At 36.7% G+C, this 19,586-nt stretch overlaps 1 protein-coding gene across 3 annotated transcripts in view; it reads right to left on the bottom strand.

Annotated features, from left to right (window-relative positions):
- The window catches only part of Rgl1 (ral guanine nucleotide dissociation stimulator like 1), a 265,738-nt gene that overhangs the window by 219,652 nt on the left and 26,500 nt on the right, over window positions 1-19,586 (bottom strand). The window lies entirely within an intron of this gene.

Below are 19,586 nucleotides of genomic sequence, written 5' to 3' on the forward strand. Positions count from 1 at the left end.
TTCGGCCATAAAGAAGAATAAACTATTTCATTTACATGAAAATGGATGGAACTGGAGATCATTATGTTAAGTACAATAAGCCAAATTCCAAAAGACAAATATTGCATATTTTCTCTCATATGAGGAATCTAGATTAAAAACATGGAAGTAGAAGAGGGACTATTTGTGGGGAGGAGAGCTAGCAGGAAGGAGGAGGAGGACAAGAGAGGTGATTGAAGGTGAATGTGATTGAAGTACGTTGTACTATTTATATGTGGATGCTAAAGCAATGATTTCCACAGAAGGAGAAAGTAGTTGTTATCAGAGCCTGGGAACAATGGGGAGGGGATATTGAGGGAGAACGGCTACCAGATACAAGGGAAGCAGTTAGATAGGAGAATATATTTGTTCATGGTGGTGGTGGTACTGGGGTTTGAATTCATCTGGGGTTCAGGGATTCATGTTTGCACTCTACCACTCGAGCCTCATTTCTAGCCCTGTATTCTCTGATTATTTTTGAAACAGCATCTTGATTTTTACCCAGGTCAGTTTGGGGGAACATTCTCCTATCTCACACATCCTGCCATCATCAAGAATGACAGGTGCCTGCTACCATGCCAAATTTCTTCCGTTGAGATGGAATCTCAAAAAGTTGGGACCAGGCTGGCCTGGAACTTCAGTCCTCCTGATCAGCCTCCCAAGTAGCTGAAATTGCTGGCACACACCTGAGAGTGAATGTTCACTAAAGTAGAAGTAGAAATTCATCATCTTTTCTCTGATATGTTAGTATACTGACTTCAAGTTGGCAATGGCCAAAAAAATGGGGCTCTGACATGTTTTCTCTAGAAATTAAGTCTCCAAAATTAACATAATATGCATTTATGGCAAATAACCAAATCAAGTTAATTACATTTACATTTTTTATAAAATACGTATTTTTACTAAGAGATAAATTCCTAAATTCAAAAAGCTAAAAAGTGATTTTAGCTGACTAAAATAAAGATAATAACAAATTAAAAATCTCACACCATTCTGCAGAATTTTCTACCTTTGAATTCAGTATATTTTTATCTGGGCAACAATGACACAAATTTTCATTCATTTTAGCACATTATTTATTTTCTCTCCAATAGGCCCCAAAACTGAGGATCTCTTGATAATCAGCTGAAGAAGTCTCATGGCTATGGTACATTGTCAGAAAAAGAACGCTTAATAAGTATTGGTACCTTCTGCTACTATCTTTCCTAAACATCCTTCTGCCCTTCCTTCCCACTCCTTTTCCTGTCCCTGAATTCTCCCTTTTTTCCCTTTCTTTAAGACACCACAAAAGACAAATGATTATAATACCACTTGATTTTTATTTAAATTACAAAATTTAACATTGCTTTGAAATCTACATCTTTTAAAGATGAACTCAATACCTGGAAAACTTCCCATGTACATATACAAACAATATTTGGCAGAAAATTCAGAGAGGTTTGAAGCATCTCTGAAACCTGTCCACATTCTACAAAGGATCTCTGGGCCCCAGAGAAAACCCTTTTCCACAAGTCAATTCCCACACAGTCAACCATTCAACTCCCACCTAGCCTAAAGGTTTGCCACCTCCTCAGCCCTTCCTTCGGTCAATAATGCCGAGCCCAAATTAACCTGTGGCTCCCCTAGGAAGCCTTCCCCGACTCCATAAACTCACAGGGCTTTCCAACTTTTCTAGCTTCCTTATATACACAGAGTCAACTCTTGTAATGTAGCTTTCAATTTCCCTTTAAATGATTCCTACAAATAAATTGTGCCTTGAATCAACTGGGAGACTTCTCCCCCTAAGCACCCCCAAAAAAACCCAGATGCAGTGAACTTTACACGTCTAGTCTTTCCCCACAGAACTTGGTTCCATGTGGGAAGCCCAGGGAATAGTTATTGAATAATCAGTCCAGCCATCTGCTTCTCCTCAGGAGAGTTTCTGTCCCACCACCCCTACACTTTGACCCAGGAAAAGGATGAGGCCAGGAACCACATCTCTGTGAGCAGAATCTATGTTATGCAGTGATCAGGAGCTATCATTGACCATTTTATCTGTGCATTCAGCAAACATTTATTAAGTTCCTACCATGTGTCACATAGGTGCCAGAGACACACAGAAACAAATACAAATTATTCTTGGTGCATGACATGAAATAACAGAGGTGCAGATGAGGCTGCAGTAGAAAGGTACAGAAAGGAGCAACTTTCCACCTGGGGTTGTTAGTAAAGTCATCACGGATGCTTGAAATGGGTGTTGAGAAAGTGAGTATGAGTTTACCAGATGACCCAGAAGGAAATGCATCTTGGGAAGAAAGAGCAGATACATGGAAAGCTATGCCTCCTTTATCCTCTCCTCACCTTCCCCAGTCAGTGTGCAAGAGCCTCCACTTCAGTAAGTCTGCCTCATCTCACTAAGGAGTATTTACTCGACCTAAGTAATGGGGACATATTTTTAATGATGTACTAATGCTTGTTGCCTAGCAAATAAAAACACTAAGTAAATTTAGTATTTGGGATTTGGAAATTCAATCAATTCCATAATTTGGGGAAATAAATACATGGAACTGACTCAACATTCATTTTATTTGGGTTACTTGTTTTTATAAAAAGACTTTTAAGACAATTTTAACTTTAATGATCTATCTGCCTTTAAAGGATAAAATGACATCAAGAAAAAACAGCTTGAAAGTTATTCATCCAGTGTTTCCATTCCTTTATTATTTGCCTCTCTCACTGAGCTTCAGTTTCGCTGTCTGCTGTCTCTATAAACCTCTCTTTGGGCTATAACAGCCATGGAATCACTTTTGCTGTGATTTTGCTTTAAAAACTAAATACAATTCACATATTGCATCTTCACTATTTCTAAACTGAAAACAATCTGCTTGAAGTTTTTTAAAAAGTTACTTTTCTCCAGAATACTCAAAAGCATGCCTTCTGATATCTGAAATGGGACTCATAAAAATGCATGCAATAATACTTTTTCAGGTTCATTTTCTTTTATTTTAAGAACAAAAATTAATATCACTTTAAAATAATTTAAGAAACACTAGTGGCATTAAAGTGCACCAATAGTCTGGATTTAAAAAAAAAAAGAAGATGGAAAATTTGTTAAGAACAAATGGTTGTAGAGGTGCTATTCTTGGCAGTTAATACGCTTTCAGAGACCTGAGCCTGTGATTGCTTTTAAAGACATAAAAGCCCTTGTTCTCTCTCCTCCTGATATAGCCAAACAAGATTTCATTCTGAGACCTTGGAGGATGCTTACAAATTTATAATAAAGACATAAAGGCTCACAAATAGTAATAGTGATAGTGTTTTCTTATTGTTAATTTCAGCTACAAATAAACAATCAATTAAAAAAGAAGCAAAAGTTTCCCAGAGAACTCATTTAAACCTATTTAGACCATGTGATCCTGCCATACCACTCTTGGGCATGGATCCAAAAAAATGGAAGTCAGTGTACAATAGAGATTCTTTCATACCCATGTTTATTGCAGCACTATTCACAATAGCCAAATTATGGATCATCCTAAATGCCCAACAACCAATGAATGGATAAGGAAAATGTGGTACATATATATATTGCAGTATTATTCAGCCATAAAGAAGAATGAAACTATGTCACTTGCAAGAAAATGAGATGGAAGTGGAGATTATCATGCTGAGCAAAATAAGCCAGGCTTAGAAAAACAAGTATCACATGTTTTCACTCATATGTGGAATCTAGACCAAAAAATTAATAATATGACATGATTGTAAAAGAGGGACTGTTTGGGGGAGAAACAACAGGAAGAAGAGGGGAAAAAGAGGGTGAATATACACACATGAAAATAGCATAATGGAAGCCACTAAAACTGTTTTAAAAGGGAGAGGGAGAGAAGAAAGAGTACCAGGGGGCAAATTTCATCAAAGTATATTATGTACATGTACGTAAATATCACAATGAAACCCCTTTTAAAAGTAAAAATACAAAATAAAACTATTTAGATTGTTTTATGATCTCTGAGTTCTTTGTAGATACTGGAGTTCTGGGTCCCCAAAGTTGCAAAGAGCAAGAGAATGAAGAGCTTGGTCCGCATGTCCGAATGGTGAGATGATGACAATCAGGACAGTACACTATTTTTGTATTATGCATTATACGTCTAAGAATTCTTTCCCAAGATTCATCTTAGGTGATCATCCTAAATCTCTAATAGAGAAGTCTGGATTCCAGAAGCAATAACATGCCCAAGGACGGCTGGCATGACCAGAATCAAAACCTGGATGTTGCTGATGCAAAAAGAAATTTTCCATTACACTAGATATACAATGATCAATCAATCTCTCCCTGTACCCTTCTCTCACTTTGCCTTCTATTTTTTAATGGTCATTGATTTTGTTCTAAATATAGTATTTCAGGATCATGAGACATTCATTTTAGGTTCCCAGTTTTAAAATTTTATTAATCATCCCAGTACCAAAGTAGCCTAATACCAATTTTCTCTGTATTCAAAGTTAACCTTTACTGCAGAAGGGCAGTCCAGACGCTTTGTGCCTCCCTCTCCTTGTTCTCTTTTCCATCAATGTTGAAGCATAGGTGCTCTCAACAAGCACACATTTCTTCTCATTCATTTACTGAACCGGGCTTCTTCAAGAAAGAACTCTAATTGGTTTGCTTTTCCAACTTCCATAGAACATGTCTCAGAAAGATCTCAGAGAGCATGAGATGCATGCAGCAGAGCTCAAATGATACTCTAGTTTGAAGATTGTAAGACTCTAATTTCAATCTCATGAGCACATTAAGAAATAAGTCTTGAAATGACCCAAGCCTTGTATGCACATATGAATAATAAAAGAAAAAAAAACAAAAAAAACCCCCCCACACACAAAAAAAAGAAATAAGTCTTTCAACTCTTTCAATGCTACACAAAAGAATCCTGAGAAAACTAGCAAAGGAATATTTTTTCCTGAATCCTCAACTACTGAAAAGTGCCAGATCGCTGCCTTCATTCACTCATTTGTTCATTGAATCATTCATGTATTCATTCCACATAAAACTTACAACTGCCAGGGGACTCCAGGTGACAGGATTGAGTTTCTGTCTTGCAGAGCTCACCACAGAGTTCTGCCTTACAGATGAGGGTAAGATAAATCACAAACCCATAAATAAATAGTATATTGTTAAATATAATTTTCAAAACAAGGTAATGGGATAGCAAGTAATGGTGGTGAGGGGCAGAGTGGAAGAAGGAAATCCAATTGGGAAGCAACTATGTTAGCCCAGGAAGAGAAAAAAGTAGATTGGGAGGGGTACTTAGCATAGCACTTCCCAATGGGTTAATGTCAAGTTTGAGGAAGAGAGAAATTGAGAATTACTCTGAGGCTTTTGCTTGAGCAAGTGGGTGCCAATTATGCCAAAATGGAGAAGACTTTGGGAGAAATAGAATCATGGTAAAGACATAAAGGATTTGTTTTTTTAATTGTGCTGGGGGCACATTGTGGCATTTGCAAAAGTTCTTACAATATATCAGCTATATCATAGTTGAATTCACCTCCTCCATCTATGGATTTCTTTATTGTTAAGTCATGTTTGACATGCCATCAAGGGAGAATGTTCAAAACAAAACAAAATACATAAGTATGGATATACAAATATATAAAATAGGTAAGTATGGGTATACAAATATATAAAAATAGATAAGCATGGACATACAAGAATGATGCTCAGAGAAGTCAGGGCTGGAGAGCCATGAGAATATAGATGGCATTCAAAGTCATGGAACTAGGAGGGTTTACCTGGGCATATGTGCAATCAAAGAGGGTTCAAATTGTATGTTAGCCACATAGCTAACTTGGCAAAGTCTAAGCTTTCTACAACCATTTTAGGTAGGACTGATGTGTATCTGAATGTGGTAGGACATTTGCATAGCACTACACAAATGGGCACTGCTATCAAGCACCTAGGAAACTGAACACCGTAGGAAGAGAGAAACAGTAAGACCAAAAATGAAAACACAAATTTCCTGACCATGATAATGGGATTACAAAGTTGTCTCAGCAAATGAGAAAAACAAATTGCCAGCAAATTCCCTGGAAGAAAGCACCATGGAGGGAAATGAAGATGGGTACCCCTACTTCTGACCCCTTCAAAAAGGAAAGAAATTTCATTAACAGATACAACAACTGAAAATAATACACCAGGCTGTTCAGAGTGATTATTTTCAGAGGCTGAGTTTCTAGAGAATGATTACTTTAATACGTGAACTTTCACTACGTACATGTAATTAGAAAAAGAAAGCTACACAGAAGAGTGATATGATAAAGAATTATGACTTCTGAAAGCAACATGGGCTAGGCATGACATATATGCAGCACTCATGAGGCACTTTGGAGAAGCTCCGATGTGAGACTTGAATTGCCAAAGGATAAAACTGGCCCAGGAGATGATTCTTGCTAAATCCAAACTAGTGTGTCTTCGTAAAGGAAAAAGTAAAATGACTGAATTTTTTGCAAATGCTGGCATTTTAAAATATAATTACTCTAGAAACTTAAAAGATTCCATGCATTAGCCACTACCGATTTAAAGCTAACCGATAAGTAGATATCATTTTTCCAATCAGATCCACCAAAATTTGTTAACTGCTAAAGGAACAAAAAATGACTGTGTTACCACACAACAGCACAGAGGAGGTACTTAGATCATCATCTGATCATAGGTGTTTTGGCTTATCTATATATGCTTACCATATTTACATTATAGACGTCTCCAATTTAACCAATAATCCCAGGTGCTGTTACACATGAAACTGCTGCTGCTACAAAGAAAGATTTCATGTAATCCTTTTGAAATTATAGCTACTGTTTTCAATATTTCTGTATATTTAAAAAATTAAATATTAAGGGACCTTGTAGCAAACTGTAGTCTTTGCTATGTTTGTAAAAGGAAGAACCCCCTTTAACTACATAAACCCAAAGTCTTAAAATAGTGAGAAATACTTTTATGCTCTATGTAAGTCACTGAACAGAGAATTTCTTAGTTTCCCAAACCTCATGCTAGTTTTTCACCTTGTAATTTAAGGTAGTTACCACTAGATGGCAGTGCTGATCTGGTTCATAACTAGGCCATCACATTTCCTTTCCAGATTTTACATTGTTAAGAACCTTTTGTTACTAACAAAACTGAAGCTCTTGAGCAAGGAAATTTGAAACATTTTTAAACACGTTTTTTAAAAAAGATCTCTTAAGCCAATTTAGGATGTTCTCTATGTACATTATACCTTTCTCCAATTGATACTGCTTCAAATTAAGTACTTGAGGTAAAGTTTTAAATATTTAGTGATATATAAATCCAAAAATAAATGTAAACATTAAAATATTTCACTTGAACCTGATATGGTTTCAGATTAGTGAAACGATTAAAACAAATGTAGAGGGGCGAAAGGAGTAATTCTGGGGAAACTGTGCAGTTGTTTTCTTATAAAATGCTTACAGTGTCTTTCCTTCATTTTTGAAGAAAAGTAGAAAGAAATAAGGTTCTCCAAAGCAATTTGCCTCTCACTCCCCAGGATGTCTGCAAGAGAGGCAAGGAGTTAATTGTGGGTTCAGACCTTGCTCTCTAGATGTGCTGGGGTCTTGCATATAAAGGCTCTTCTGTCCTGGATCCCCATGTCTGCTGTCCTTCCACTGAGAGGCTGGAAGTGTCAACATGGCAAGTATGCCACAGCAGCTTCTGTAACTATTTTGTGCTTGTGAAGGGGACTGAGGGTGACAGTGAGAGGTCTCTGCCTCACCTTTGCAAGAGCTCTTTTCTACTCCTTATGTCATACAGATAACCAGCCACTGCGCAGACTAAATCTTTACAAAGCTTACAAAGGAAAAATCTTGGAAGTGAATTTGACTTTGCAAAGATAACCATATTTCTAACGTCTCAGCTCATGAACAACAAAAGAAAATACCAGTGATATAGAAAAGCTTGTAAAGCTAACATGGAGAGGGCCCTGCATCCATCCACTCATTCATATATTCAAGTAATGTGACCATGTGCCTTGTTGCTTGGAGCTGAAAATGCAGCAGTGAGCAGAACAGTGTGGGTTGCTGTCTTTATAGGGTCTACTTTTTAGTAATTCAGAAATAATATGCTAATGTTGCTGATTAGTCAACAGAAACTGAAATCCTTTTTGGAATAAGGCTGATATAAAGCAGTGAAAATTAAGCTTGCTATCACAGTTATCAAAGCAGGGAGAAAGATGAATTTGTGAAGACAGGAAATAATCTGAAAGGCTTTGGTGCACCCATCTATTCCACAGAAAGAAGTTTCTTCCCCTGCCGGGAGGCTACACACAGGTACTTATTTTATTTTCTTCATTTTTGAGGAAAAGCAGATTACTAGACAACTGTGTTTTATAAGACAACTGCAAGTTTCCCCAAAATTATTATTCCTTTTCCCCCAGAGTTCTACCTCATCTACATCTGTTTTAATAGTTTCACCTTTATGAAAGTAAAATAAAAATTTAAAGCAGGTCTGTGAGACATCAATGAAATGAAGAATTAGATATGGAAGACAAATTTCATTGCATTGAAAGGAAGTCTTCAAGTTTACAAGAACTTCTGTTTAAACTTTAATTCTAAGGGAACCCTGCTCCACAATTATTCTCACATCACACTTGAACTGGGTTCAAGTCCCAGCTCTACACCTCACCACCTATGTGACCCTATTTTCCTCATCTCCAAAATGGAAACAATACCTGTCTCATAGGGATACAACACTGACAAAGGGAGATGTGTGTAAAATGCCTATTGTAATGCTGTCACATAGTAAGGCCTTCATATTTCATAATACATAGACCTAAAATATTATGAAGTATCCAAAATGTCATAAAATATCCTTATATTATAGGTGAGGAAACTGAGGCACAGAGAAGTAAGATAACCTGCCCACAATTACCATTCAGTTTACCCTTAGGCTTACACTAACTAAGCGGCTACAAACTAAACAACTAGACTCCACAGCCAGGCCTCCATCTGGGCATTTAGCAGCTATGATACACAGTCTCTTCAGATTTCACATACTCTCATGCTGCACTAAAATGCACTGAAGTGCATTCTCCTAATCAGGAATAGCATAGTCCAACTTGCCTCTGCTTCAGTAGAACACAGCTAAGGACATGCTTTTTGATTCCAGATCCCAATTTTTCATATAAAACAGGTACACTGGGGTGGACACAGAATGGCAAAAAGATGTGAGACCATGACACATACAGGTGAGTGGAAGGAAATGGAAATGTTTAGCTTAGAAAAGGAAAGACCTTGGGCATGAAGATGGCTCAACTAGGTCAACAGACCTAGAGAAGCTAGACAGGTTCCATTCGGCAGTTTTAATTTTTTTTTTTACTGAAATCCAGTACACATAGATATTAACTAAATACCTTAACTATATAATTAAGGCAAATGTCTCATGAAAACTTTAGTATTTGTAATATTCTCTTGATATTTTCTATTCTACTCCCATTCTACTCTATTACTTCTTCTCTTTCTCCTCTTTTAATGCTGGTCATATGCAGTTAAAACTATTTCACAACCCTGGATTTCAGGCTGACCTTTGAATAATACAATTCAATATGGTACCAAAGAAAAATACTAAAAATCAGTAGATATACTAAAGTATATCTCTAGCCCAACATAAACAGTAATGAAGCAACAGAGAAGTTTAAAGTTGTAACAGGCAATGTTAGGACAAGGGAGTTCCCCACCACCATAGGTGATGTGAGTATCCCACTATGGGCTGTAAATATAGTTGAAGAGATTCAAGCATTAGTTATATGACTGAAATAAAGGAACATTAGGTTCTTTCCAAACCTGACATTTCATTCTAAATTACATTTTTGTAATTAAAATAATACTTTGCCTTTAACAATGTCCATTTCTCAAAGATTTAGTTATATTCCAAGCTACCAAGATTGAAAGAAAGAATGGATGGAGAAGAGAGGAAAGGAAACAAAGAGAAAGAAAACTATATAGAATTGAAATGCTTCCTAAGTAAATTGAAGAGTTTTGCTTTCAAAATAATTTTTTAAAAAACCCTTACTTTTCCCATCCCAAGAAAAATGTAAATTGAGTTCATCCAGAGTACAAAATTCCTGAATGCCCTGTATGAGTAAATGAAGGGAAAAAGGCATCTGAAAATCACTCTGAGTTCTATAATTAGCTCTGATGGTTTCCTTGCAAATCATTCGGGATGATTAGATCAGAACAGAGGGGGTGATCTGGGCTTAGGACTTGATGTATAAAACAGCTTTCAATAGGGTTTGGTCGATTCTTTTTGACAGGTATACACACTGCAACAATCTTCAAAGACAACTTCTGGGAGAACCTCTAACTCCTTTTGAGGGTACTGCCAAGAAAGGAAAGAGAGAAAGTAGGAAAGGAAATCAAAATGAGGACAAAATGATCGAAAGAGGGCCCTAGAAACCCAAAGGATGGAACTGATAGATTAAAGATTGTTAGATTGCTAATCACCAACAACCACTTAACTCTCCATTTCTGTGGGTTCATTGCCAGTACATAATGTGCTCCTGCCACCAGATACCTTTTATTAAATCCTCAAAACTATGTTCCTAACCAAACACTAACATCATTAGCATAAGTCCAGGGGTTGCTTTCTCAGGAAAACTAATGTTTCAGTAGTGATCTTTTCAGGGCTTTCCAAAAGAGAAAGTTCAAACTGGGGTAAATGATCCATCAAAACTGTCAAGGGTTCTCTAAATGTTTTCCACCAAAATCAGCTTACTTATGTGGTGTCAAAGTGAAAGGGTTGCATAGACTAGAATGCAGGGAAATCCATGATTACTTTGCTTACTCATGAACTAAGCAAATAAAAAGAAATCAGAAGATTATCCTCAACTGTAAACTCCTTCTCCTTCTGATAAAATGAGTAACTCAGCATTTATTCTAATTAATACTCTAGGCACAAATGTTACCAAATGTAATAGAAGTCTCTGGGGTTTATATGCTCAGTAAGTTAAGTTTTTAATGAAGGGGAAAATTACAAGCTTTTTGCTAAGATCATCTGGCATCCTAGAAATCTGAATCTTAAATTGGACTCATTCCCACATTACTATAAACTGTACTACAACCCTGCAACCAGGATAGAATTCTTTGTGGAAAGATGAGTCCAGGAAATAAACTGAAACCAGACTTGAGTTTGGCAAGTTGTGAAGACAGAGACTTGGAAACAGAAGAAAAGGAATAGATGTTGACATAATTCAGGTAGACTGGAATTCAAAGCATGCTGGGACCTTGGTAACAGAGACCAGCTGGAGTGAGATGAAGCCAAGACCAGGCCAAAAACAGTTTAGGAGTACATTCAGGCTCCAGGAGCCTATCTTCCATGTGGACATTTGTAAACCCAGTGCACCATGTCAAACAAATTCATACTTGGTTCAGACAGGCATCAGGAATAGGGGATGACCGAAAAGGTCAGGGTATGACCAAAAAGGTATAGATTACCATCATAACAAGGCTTCACTTCCTGTAGTATTGTGGTCTAAGTACACACACAAAAAACTAGACTTGTTAGATGAAATATAACAAAGATTCTAAATGCATAGACGAGCTCACAGGGAGGTAAGGAAATTCTAGAATCAAAACCAGGAAAGAGCATGAGCACAGAAGTATCATAGCATCAACGACGTTTAGACTGCCCACAGGGCATTTGCTGGTACTGCTTACCAAGAAGCTAGGGGGTTTTGTTGTTTTGCTCTGTGGGGGGGCGGGGAGTAAAAAGCAAGAAGAAAAATTTAATATGTAGGGAAGATGGTATCAATATTAGGTTACGATGCATTTGTCTAAAAAATCACAAACTGAAGCTACAAAGTGAGGGGAATTTTAAAAAATGGTTAACATTGGCTTTGGAATTAAAAATGAAAGACAAGACTGTAAAATAGGTGCAGTGGGGGATACTGAGGGGAGAGGAGGAGGTGAATGGAGGAGATAAAGGTCAATATAGTTAGTGAGCTTCATATACATATAGAAACAGAACCATGAAACCTCTTGCAATTGCTCTAAGTGGGGCAGGGAGGGGGTGAGGGGGGATGATGGGGGTGATCTAAGCAATGTACAATGTAAGGCTATTTGGAATTGGAAAAATGAATCCCCCCTGTATAATAAATATATGCTAATAAAAATGAAAAAAATTTTAATGGTTAAAAGTCATGGGTGAGTTTGTAATTTATTAGTTTGTAAAACATTAGAACTCAATAATACCTAACTAATATTCAAATACAGGCCTCTGCACTAGAGCAATTTATCCATCCCATGATAACAGTCTGAATTTATACTCACATCACGTGCTTCATATGCTTCACATATATGAAGCAGCTCAGATTTCTACAGATAGATGGAAATGGACAATAAAATCTTCAGTTTGCTCAATGTGTGGAAGTGGAATCCAGCCCTTCCTCTTCTCCTAACCCTTAAAGGGCTGTTCCCTCAGTAGGATAGCAGTGAACTTATTAATCTTGACCTAGACATTTGGTGAGAGAAAAAAAAGAAGACTCCCCAAGCATAGTTCTTGACTTTATACTGTACTACCTGTACAGTTTGAAGTTGAGAAACTGATATTAAAGTGGTCCAGGGCTAGAAACATAGCTGTAATGTGTGTAAAAATCAAAAGCAAATTTTCTCTAGTGCAATAGTTCTTAAACCTGGGTGTGGGGCTTTAAAAAACACTGATGGCTTGGTCTCGCGCTCATAGTGCCCAAGTTACGTGCTCAAAGGTTCAATATGCCCTCTTGAATCAATTCTAAAGGCTCAGTAGGTGACCCAATGTGCAGTAAAGATTGAGAAGTATCACTCCTGAGACATGCCTTCCACACAGGCTACACGGGATCCTTACCAAGTGTAACTTACCACATATAACTCTTAAACCACCAATGAAATAATTCACCTAAGTTAGAATAGGCAGAAATAACAAAAAGCGTAGTTAGACTCCCAACAACTTTAGATGACAGAATTATTTGTTACAAATTATATAATAATGAACATTTAAAGATTAAAAACAAAGCAAAACACCCTAAAACATGAAAATATAGGCACAAATATAACTTCTGGAAAAAAAAAACTTCTGGAATGATGATCACTGAACTAAAAAACTCAGTAAGTGGTTTAAACAGCATATTAATAGAGAAATGGAGAACTAGATGATTGATTTGGAGAACTTATCCAGAATGCAGCACACTAAAAGAGAAATGATGGGAATTGCATCAGAGAAATTAAGAGCCATCTAGTGTTATGAAATGGTGTATGAAAATGTCAACATGAAGTCCATCAATGTGTTATTTCAAAAACAGAGTAAAGAAGAATGAGAATATTCAACATACACCTAATCAACATTCCAAGAGAAGAGAAAAGAGAATGAAGGAGAAAAATGTTTTGAGGGATGATGACTAAGTATCTTCCTGCATTAATAAAAAATAAGAATCATGATATTTGGATTTTAAGCAGGGTAAGTACAACTAAATCCATACCTGGACACATCATAGTGAAACTAAAATGTCTAAGACAAAGAAAATTTAAGTTACCAGAAAATGATAAATTATAAAGAAATAACAGTAACATTGACAGCAGATTTCTCAACAGCAATCACCTGGAGGGTTTTCAGAGCTCACTATATATTCCTTACTGAATCTGCAGCCATAATCTTTTCTGTCAGCTTCCACATGCTCTGCCTACTTGAGGGACCAGACTGAAATAACTCAATTTAGAAGATATTGGGACGTGAAAAGTGAAAGCAGTGATACATTAAATATCAAATGTCTAGATGAGTATGGTATCTTCGGAGATTTTCCAAACAAAGTAACAGTGCTACAGGATCCATCAACTCTTAATCCCCTTCCTATGAAATGATATGCTTAACAGAAACTAGCATTTCTAAATTAATATGGAAAATGCTTCTTTTCACTGACACTACTAAGTGTCGTCGGATGTGGAGCAGCTAGAATGCTCACAAATTGCTAGCAGGAATGTGTAATTGTGAACCACATTGGAAAACAGTTTGTCAGTTCCTAGACAGTTGAAATTAACTTAGTATATAACCTAGTGATTTCATTCTTAGGTATTTATTCAAGAGAGATGGAAACATATAGCTATACAAGACTTAGAAATATGAATGTTCAGAACAGGATTTTTGGTAATAGCCCCAAACTAGAAAAATCCAGATGTCCATCAACAGATAAACAAATTATAGGAATATTATTCAGCATTAAAAAGGAATAAACTGCCTCAGCAGGTAATGAGCTTAGAAATTGCCACTACACCTTAAAAGCAAGTAAAAAGTGGAACAGACTGAGAAATCGACAACACTTCGTCAAAAAAGTGAAGTCACAGGAGCCCAGTGCAGTGGTTCACACCTGCAATCCCAGCTACTTGGGAGGAGGAGGTAAGAGGATCAGGGTAAGAGGGTGGCCTGGGAAAAAGCAGCAGACCTTATATCAACAACAAGATGGGCATGGTCCGGCACAGAGGGTCATGCCTATAACCCCAGCTAATCAGGAGGTAGAAACTGGAGGATCACAGTTTGAGGCCAGCCTGGGCAAAAAGTTAGCAGACCCCATCTCAATCAATATGTCAGGTGTGGTGGCATATGCCAGTGATGGAACAGGCATGGGATCCTAGGAACTGTGCAGAGATCCTACCTATGGTAGGAGGATTGTGGTCTGAGGCTGACTTGAAGCAAAAACATAAGACCCTACCTGAAAAATAATGAAAGCAAAAAAGAAAAAAATTACTGTTCAGGTATTTCCACTCCAGAACTTCCTCCTGTGGAGTTTTCTGCTTGGGAGCTTATATTCTGGTAAGTTGTTATTCTCTGTACCTGTCTGCCTGGTTCTCTTATAAATGGGTTTGTCCTGTAGTTTCATCTTTCTTCTTTCCTTCCTTTCTTTCTGATGGTACTGAGATTTGAATTCATGGCCTCATGCTTGCTAGGCAGGCATTCTATTACCTGAGAATGACTTTAATGGGCTTAGACTGGATAAGACTGAATAAAAAAAAATCTCTTAGCTTGAGGATATGACAATAGAAGTTTCTAAAACTGAAAAGCAAAGAAAAAACTCTTTAAAAGACAGAATAGAATATCCAAAAATCATAGGGCAATTACAAAGAGAATAACTTACATGCTATGAAAATACCAGAATGAGAAAAACTTGAGAAAGGAATAAACGCAATATTTGCGGCAATAAGGGCTGACAATTTTTCAAAATTAATGTCCAAGGCAACCACTAAAAGTGTAGAATAAAAAATCAAATACAATATGTAGATGGTCCCGAGAGGCAGACATGAAGAGGAGGAGGGTCGGAGGCAGACACACTGAGAAGCTTAAGCAGCAGGAAGCTCAGGCTGTGTAGGGCTTGGTGGTTAGCAGCCCTCTGTAGCAAGGAGTAAGTCCCATCACCTATGGATTACTGTACAGACTGAGAGCTCCAAGCACATGGCCAGCAGATTGCTTGACCTCTAGCTATCTCCCTACCAAGTATAGCTCACGGCTGGGCAAAACTGAGAGCTCTGAGCCCAAGTCCTATACATCTCTTGATCTCACAGCCTCCTCCCTCCTTCGGAGTGTTTACTGCTGGGCAGGGTCTAAAAACAACACAGACCAGCAGGCACAGCGTCCAGTGTCCTTGGATTTCCATCTCCAGTGTAGAGCACAGTGCTCTGTTTGCTTTCTCCACTGTCTGATGCACCTGGGGAATAACCTTCAGCTTGAGTGCACAAACAGGAAGGGTTCTGGAGCTCATGGGAACCTGCTGAGCCAAAGGCCACAGAGCTCATTGCAGCCACCAGCAGCTCCTGGTACGCAAGGGAAGCTCCTAAAGCTAATGTAGTCCTGAGGCTGACGACATACCTTTCACAAGACTGCCCTCCGTGAGCAATGTGGGACAGAGAAACTATAATAGACCCTAGTCACAAGCCACTGCCCCACAAGCCACCCCCCCGACACACACCAGACCTGGATTCCAAAATTATAGGACCCAAAAAGAAGATTCTCTGGTTCCTTGTAATTTCTTTTTCTTTTTACTTTTTTTCTTTATACTATATGTTTTAACATTGTTTTTTACCCTGGTTTTATTTTTTTAATCTTTTATGTTTTTCTTTTTTTACGTCTTTATTTTTATTTCTCCTCTTACCTTAATCTAATTTTCTTTATGTACTTTTTTGTACTTTCTAATCAGATTTTTTATCTCTTGCTGTTTTCATTTCTTCCTCCTCACATTCTTTTCTTTTTTTTCTTTTTACTTTCTTTAATTTATCCTTCCTTCTTTCTTTTTCCCTCTCCCTGCCCCCTCCTTTACTGTGTTCATTTATTATATTTACTTTTATCTTAATTAAATTTTAACATCCTTTATTCTACATTAATTTTTGCTACTTTCTTTTTCTGTTTAGTTGTCTTTAATTGACTTTTGTTGTATTTCTATATATAGTTTGTTTTGGTGGTGTTGCTGTTGTGGCAGTTTGTTTCTCTTCTCTGATTGGTACTGGGGATTGAACCCTCATAAGAAAGATACTTACTAAGAAAACTCCCATATGAACTGGAAGAGATATGCATCCCATTGTATCCACTGCAACATGGAAGCACAAGAAATATGAAACATCAAGGCAACATGACTCCTCCAAAAGTTCATAACTCTTCAATAACTGAATCCAAAAATATGGTAATAGTTGAAATGCCAACGATTCAAAATTCAAGTTTTAAGAATGATTAAAGGGGATTCAGATAAGCAGAAAATGAAGTGCAGGTGTCAATTCAAGACTTGGAGAAGAATCCAACAACTTGGATAATAAATTCAGCAAAAAGATAAGATTAAAGGGGAAAAAAAACACTGGAAATGAAAAGTTCAATAAACCAATTAAAAATGCAAACACCAATAGACTAAACCGGGCAGAAGAAAAGAGTATCAGAGATTAAAGACAAATGATTATTACAATCAGATAACAATAAAGAAAAATTAAGCAATCATGACCACAGTATTGAAGGACTGTGGAGAACTGGAGCTGTGCTCAAATGGTAGAGTTCCTGTTCTGCAAGCATGAAGCCATGAGTTCAAACCCCAATCCCATGAAAAAACAAAATAAAATAAAAATAAATGATTACAGTATTTAAAAAAAAAAACCTCTGGGACACAATTAAGAGACCAAACCTATGAATCTGTGGTGTCAAGGCGTGAACTAACACACAGATCAAAGATACAGAAAACTTACTGATTGAAATTATAGCAGAAAATTTCCCAAGTCTAGGAAAAGACTTGGATCAATTTTAGTAGATCAAATCTGTGTAGAATTTTATCCATTTATTCAAGATTTTCTAATTTACTGTATATAGAGCCGTAGTAACAAAAACAGCAAGTAGAAAGAAAACAGCAAGAAAATCAAGAAATAAGCTCATGCAGATACAACCATCTAATTTTTCAACAAAGGCACCAAAAACATACATTGGAGAAAAGACAGACTCTTCAACAAATGATGTTTGGAAGACCGGATATCCATATATGCACAACTGAAGCTAGACCCCTAGCTTGCATCCTGAACAAAAATTAATTTGAAATAGATCAAAGATCTAAATATAAGGCCTGAAACTTTGAAACTACGAGGGGAAAACACAGGGAAGTCTCTGAAGATTTAGACATAGGTAACCTTTCTGAAATAGGACTCCAATTATTCAGGAAATAAGGCAAAAATAGACAAGTGGGATTACATCAAAGTAAGAAGCTTCTACACAGCAAAGGAAACAATTATCAGAATCAAGAGAAAACCTACAACAGGAGATAGCTTTAGCAGCTATTCACCAGATGATTAATATTCAGAATACAGAAAGAGCTCCAAAATTAGACACCAAAAGAACAAACAACATAATTAATAAATAGGCAAATAAACTGAACTATTCTCAAGAGACAAACAACAAATGGCCAATAAATACATGAAGACTTGTTCAACATCCATAGCCATAAAGGAAATGCAAATCAAAGTGACAGTGAGATTCCATCTTACCTCACTCACAACGGCAATCATCAAGAAAACAACAAATATGTTAGCATGAAAGGGGGAAAGGAAGCTGTATACACTGGTGGTGGAAATGTAATTAGTTCAGCCACTATGGAAATCAGTATGAGGTTCCTCAAGAATATAAAAATGGAACTGCCGTATGATCTGCTGTACCATTCCTGAGCATATATCCAGAGGAATGTAAGTCTGAATACAACAGAGATTCCTGTACAACCATGTTTACAGCTGCATAGTCATAATTACCAAACTATGGAATCAGCTTAGGTCTCCATTAACAGATGAATGGGAAAAAAGTGGTATATCTACACAGGAGAATATTATTCAGCCATAAAGAAGAACAAACTCATGTCATTTGTAATGTATTTATAATATCTATATGTTATATATTTATGGACAGAACTGGAGATGATCATATTAAGTGAAATAAGCTAGACTTAGAAAAACAAATATTGCATGTTTTCTCTCATATGCAGAATCTGTATTTTTTTAAAACACTTGAAAAATCCATGGAAGATTATTTAGGTAAAGGAAAGGGAGCAGGAGGAAGGGAAATGGGAGACAAAAGAGGGTAGTGGGTTATCAAAGTACATAATATAGGTGAATGAAAATATCATAATGAAACCCATTATTTTGTACAATTAATATACACTAATTCAAAAGAAAAACCTATTGCTAACATCATACTTAATGGTGAGAAACTTCAGGATTTCCCACTAAGATCAGGATGTCCCCCATCATCATTGCTTTTCAACATTGTGCTGAAAATCCCAGCTAATGCAATCAGACAGGTAAGTGACATAAAACGTGTACAGAATAAAAAGGAAGAAATAAAACTGTTTTTGTTTGTAGGTAACATGATCAACTATGTAGAAAATCCAAAATAACTGACAAAAAAAATATTGCTGGCTGGGCACTGGTAGCTCACACCTATAATCCTAGCTACTCAGGAAGCAGAGATCAGGAGGATTATAGTTGGAAGCTAGTCTAGGCAAATAGTTCATAATATCCTAACTCAAAAATATCAACACAGATGGGAGCAATCAAACCAATATACAATGTAAGGCTATTTGGAATTGGCACAATGAATCCCCCGGTACAATGAAAATATTCTAATGAAAATGAACCCCCCCAGCAAAAAAAGAAAATATCCAACACAAAAAAGGGCTGGTGAAGTGGCTCAAGTGGTAAAGCACCTGCCTAGCAAGTATGAGGCCACTCCTGGAACTAACAAACAATTACAGGAAAGTTAAAATACAAAAATAAATTTCTCTCTTATATATCAATAATGAATAAGTAAAATTTGAATTAAAAGCATATTACCATTTACAATAATATCATATAAAATGAAATTGCTAGGTACAAATTTGACAAAATAAATATAAGATCTATATGAAGAAAACTATACAACTGATAAAAGATATAAAAAAGAATTAAGTAAATGGCGAGACATTCCATACTCATGAAAAGGAAATCTAACATTGTCAGATATCACTTCTTCCCAACTTGATCTATAGATTCAATGCAATCCCAATAAAATCCCAGGAGGTTGTTTT

Source organism: Castor canadensis, chromosome 11, assembly GCF_047511655.1.
Source record: "Castor canadensis chromosome 11, mCasCan1.hap1v2, whole genome shotgun sequence".
Lineage (NCBI taxonomy): Eukaryota > Metazoa > Chordata > Mammalia > Rodentia > Castoridae > Castor > Castor canadensis.